Consider the following 5,000-nt stretch of genomic DNA (forward strand, 5'->3'; position numbering starts at 1 on the left):
ATCAAACGACTATCATTTAATATACCAAAGTAATAAAGTAATTGAATTAAAATCATATTATACAATATGGTATAATAGTATATCAAGTGTTTTAATAACATGAAAATAAAAATGTTAACCAAAATACTTTGCGTGCAATATTAAATGAAGAAGTAGTGAATTTTCATATAAGTATTAAATGTATAAAGTCTATGAAGTAATAAATTTTCATATAAGTATTAAATGTATAAAGTCTATGAAGTAATAAATTTTCATATAAGTATTAATTGTATAAAGTCTATGAAGTAATAAATTTTCATATAAGTATTAATTGTATAAAGTCTATGCAGTAATAAATTTTCATATAAGTAGTAAATATATAAAGTCTATGAAGTAATAAATTTTCATATAAGTATTAAATGTATAAAGTCTATGAAGTAATAAATTTTCATATAAGTATTAATTGTATAAAGTCTATGAAGTAATAAATTTTCATATAAGTAGTAAATATATAAAGTCTATGAAGTAATAAATTTTCATATAAGTATTAATTGCATAAAGTCTATGAAGTAATAAATTTTCATATAAGTACTAAATGTATAAAGTCTATGAAGTAATAAATTTTCATATAAGTAGTAAATATATAAAGTCTATGAAGTAATAAATTTTCATATAAGTATTAATTGTATAAAGTCTATGAAGTAATAAATTTTCATATAAGTATTAATTGTATAAAGTCTATGAAGTAATAAATTTTCATATAAGTATTAATTGTATAAAGTCTATGAAGTAATAAATTTTCATATAAGTATTAATTGTATAAAGTCTATGAAGTAATAAATTTTCATATAAGTACTAAATGTATAAAGTCTATGAAGTAATAAATTTTCATATAAGTAGTAAATATATAAAGTCTATGAAGTAATAAATTTTCATATAAGTATTAAATGTATAAAGTCTATGAAGTAATGAATTTTCATATAAGTATTAATTGTATAAAGTCTATGAAGTAATAAATTTTCATATAAGTATTAATTGTATAAAGTCTATGAAGTAATAAATTTTCATATAACTATTAATTGTATAAAGTCTATGAAGTAATAAATTTTCATATAAGTATTAAATGTATAAAGTCTATGAAGTAAAATATAAAGTCTATGAAGTAATAAATTTTTATATAAGTATAAAAAATATAAAGTCTATGAAGTAATGAATTTTCATATAAGTATTAATTGTATAAAGTCTATGAAGTAATAAATTTTCATATGAGTATTAAATGTATAAAGTCTATGAAGTAAAATATAAAGTCTATGAAGTAATAAATTTTTATATAAGTATAAAAAATATAAAGTCTATGAAGTAATGAATTTTCATATAAGTATTAAATGTATAAAGTCTATGAAGTAATAAATTTTCATATAAGTATTAATTGTATAAAGTCTATGAAGTAATAAATTTTCATATAAGTATTAATTGTATAAAGTCTATGAAGTAATAAATTTTCATATAAGTATTAATTGTATAAAGTCTATGAAGTAATAAATTTTCATATAAGTATTAATTGTATAAAGTCTATGAAGTAATAAATTTTCATATAAGTATTAATTGTATAAAGTCTATGCAGTAATAAATTTTCATATAAGTAGTAAATATATAAAGTCTATGAAGTAATAAATTTTCATATAAGTATTAAATGTATAAAGTCTATGAAGTAATAAATTTTCATATAAGTATTAATTGTATAAAGTCTATGAAGTAATAAATTTTCATATAAGTAGTAAATATATAAAGTCTATGAAGTAATAAATTTTCATATAAGTATTAATTGCATAAAGTCTATGAAGTAATAAATTTTCATATAAGTACTAAATGTATAAAGTCTATGAAGTAATAAATTTTCATATAAGTAGTAAATATATAAAGTCTATGAAGTAATAAATGTTCATATAAGTATTAATTGTATAAAGTCTATGAAGTAATAAATTTTCATATAAGTATTAATTGTATAAAGTCTATGAAGTAATAAATTTTCATATAAGTATTAATTGTATAAAGTCTATGAAGTAATAAATTTTCATATAAGTATTAATTGTATAAAGTCTATGAAGTAATAAATTTTCATATAAGTACTAAATGTATAAAGTCTATGAAGTAATAAATTTTCATATAAGTAGTAAATATATAAAGTCTATGAAGTAATAAATTTTCATATAAGTATTAATTGTATAAAGTCTATGAAGTAATAAATTTTCATATAAGTATTAATTGTATAAAGTCTATGAAGTAATAAATTTTCATATAACTATTAATTGTATAAAGTCTATGAAGTAATAAATTTTCATATAAGTATTAATTGTATAAAGTCTATGAAGTAATAAATTTTCATATAAGTATTAAATATATAAAGTCTATGAAGTAATAAATTTTCATATAAGTATTAAATGTATAAAGTCTATGAAGTAATAAATTTTCATATAAGTATTAATTGTATAAAGTCTATGAAATAATAAATTTTCATATAAGTATTAATTGTATAAAGTCTATGAAGTAATAAATTTTCATATAAGTAGTAAATATATAAAGTCTATGAAGTAATAAATTTTCATATAAGTATTAAATGTATAAAGTCTATGAAGTAATAAATTTTCATATAAGTATTAATTGTATAAAGTCTATGAAGTAATAAATTTTCATATAAGTATTAATTGTATAAAGTCTATGAAGTAATAAATTTTCATATAAGTATTAATTGTATAAAGTCTATGAAGTAATAAATTTTCATATAAGTACTAAATGTATAAAGTCTATGAAGTAATAAATTTTCATATAAGTAGTAAATATATAAAGTCTATGAAGTAATAAATTTTCATATAAGTATTAATTGTATAAAGTCTATGAAGTAATAAATTTTCATATAAGTATTAATTGTATAAAGTCTATGAAGTAATAAATTTTCATATAAGTACTAAATGTATAAAGTCTATGAAGTAATAAATTTTCATATAAGTAGTAAATATATAAAGTCTATGAAGTAATAAATTTTCATATAAGTATTAAATGTATAAAGTCTATGAAGTAAAATATAAAGTCTATGAAGTAATAAATTTTTATATAAGTATAAAAAATATAAAGTCTATGAAGTAATGAATTTTCATATAAGTATTAAATGTATAAAGTCTATGAAGTAATAAATTTTCATATAAGTATTAATTGTATAAAGTCTATGAAGTAATAAATTTTCATATAAGTATTAATTGTATAAAGTCTATGAAGTAATAAATTTTCATATAAGTATTAATTGTATAAAGTCTATGAAGTAATAAATTTTCATATAAGTATTAATTGTATAAAGTCTATGAAGTAATAAATTTTCATATAAGTACTAAATGTATAAAGTCTATGAAGTAATAAATTTTCATATAAGTAGTAAATATATAAAGTCTATGAAGTAATAAATTTTCATATGAGTATTAAATGTATAAAGTCTATGAAGTAAAATATAAAGTCTATGAAGTAATAAATTTTTATATAAGTATAAAAAATATAAAGTCTATGAAGTAATGAATTTTCATATAAGTATTAAATGTATAAAGTCTATGAAGTAATAAATTTTCATATAAGTATTAAATGTATAAAGTCTATGAAGTAATAAATTTTCATATAAGTATTAAATATGAAGTCATACAAGTTAAAAATTTAAAAAAAAAATCGATTGTAAAAATACTTTTGATGTTATTAGTTGTATTATGACCATGACGATATTTGAAAATGATATAAATTACCCACGTATATATGAGTTTTTAAATTTTAAATAGGTTAAAAGAATTTTTCCATATATTTTCGGGTTGGTAACGTCAACATGGGAGAGAACATTTATAACAAATTTGCACAAATCTGCTCAAATTGACATATACTGAAATAGTACTTATATGAAAATTTATTACTTCATAGACTTTATACATTTAGTACTTATATGAAAATTTTTTACTGCTAGGAAATGTATTATACTTTTATATATTTGAATTCCTTATGTTAGTTTATTAGTGAGAAATTGTTTTTAAATACTTATAAGTATGAATATTACTATACTTATATGATTTATGTATTTAGTACTTGTATGAAAATTTTCATACTTGTATGACTTTATTTACTTAGTATTTATATGGAAATATTTTTTACTTTATATGTATTTTTAAGTAAATATGAAAATGAAAGTTGATTTTGTGTGCCTTTTTATTCCTGGTTTTTATACAGTTAGTTTAAATAGAAATAGATTTTGTTTTATACAAAACTCTATATTCTGTACTAACATATTGTATATAATGAGCGTTTTTTTATTCCTGGTTTTTATACAGTTAGTTTAAATAGAAATAGATTTTGTTTTATACAAAACTCTATATTCTGTACTAACATATTGTATATAATAGCGTTTTTTATTCCTGGTTTTTATACAGTTAGTTTAAATAGAAATAGATTTTGTTTTATACAAAACTCTATATTCTGTACTAACATATTGTATATAATGAGCGTTTTTTATTCCTGGTTTTTATACAGTTAGTTTAAATAGAAATAGATTTTGTTTTATACAAAACTCTATATTCTGTACTAACATATTGTATATAATGAGCGTTTTTTTATTCCTGGTTTTTATACAGTTAGTTTAAATAGAAATAGATTTTGTTTTATACAAAACTCTATATTCTGTACTAACATATTGTATATAATGAGCGTTTTTTATTCCTGGTTTCCTACAGTTAGTTTAAATAGAAATAGATTTTGTTTTATACAAAAACATAAAAAATCTATTATTCTATACTAACATATTGTAGAAATAAATATTAAACAATATTTTAGTTTTATTTGTGAGCTATTCTAATATTTACTCATAAAATATATGTGTAAAAGGATGGTTTTTAAATAAAATAAAATATTAAAGTGTTGCACCCGAAAATACTTTTTATCATATATTTATTATTGAAATAAATATAATAGAATTTGAAATTATTAATTTCAAATCAAGA

This window comes from Bactrocera oleae, unplaced genomic scaffold (genome assembly GCF_042242935.1).
Source record: "Bactrocera oleae isolate idBacOlea1 unplaced genomic scaffold, idBacOlea1 ctg00000009.1, whole genome shotgun sequence".
NCBI lineage: Eukaryota > Metazoa > Arthropoda > Insecta > Diptera > Tephritidae > Bactrocera > Bactrocera oleae.